This window comes from Myotis brandtii, unplaced genomic scaffold (genome assembly GCF_000412655.1).
Source record: "Myotis brandtii unplaced genomic scaffold, ASM41265v1 scaffold1162, whole genome shotgun sequence".
NCBI classification, from domain to species: domain Eukaryota; kingdom Metazoa; phylum Chordata; class Mammalia; order Chiroptera; family Vespertilionidae; genus Myotis; species Myotis brandtii.
Genome location: NW_005354021.1, coordinates 611,973 through 612,192, shown reverse-complemented (window position 1 = coordinate 612,192; position 220 = coordinate 611,973). Strand labels below are relative to the sequence as shown.

The window sequence follows — 220 nt, the reverse complement described above, 5'->3', positions numbered from 1 at the left end:
CCCCGCCTCCTCGCCTCGAGGCTCCGCTCGCCGCCGCCTCCTCCTTCGCCTTCTTTTCAACTCCCCGCTCTTTCTTCAGCCCCCAAGGCTCGGCCCCAAGTTTCAGCCGAACGGCCGCTTCTCGCTCTGAGTCCAATCGGTGCCTTGGAACCAAGAGCTCAGTGAGTTCTTTTTCGAAATCCAGTTACACGGAGTCGGAAGCTGCGAGGTCCCGGTGCCC

At 62.3% G+C, this 220-nt stretch overlaps 1 long non-coding RNA gene across 1 annotated transcript in view; it reads left to right on the top strand.

Annotated features, from left to right (window-relative positions):
• Positions 1–6: 6 nt before the first annotated feature.
• Positions 7–220, top strand: part of LOC106723817 — an 18,324-nt gene continuing 18,110 nt past the window's right edge. Inside the window, exon 1 of the long non-coding RNA XR_001359547.1 lies at positions 7–161. This is a non-coding gene — a long non-coding RNA (uncharacterized LOC106723817). The remainder of the gene's footprint in view (positions 162–220) is intronic.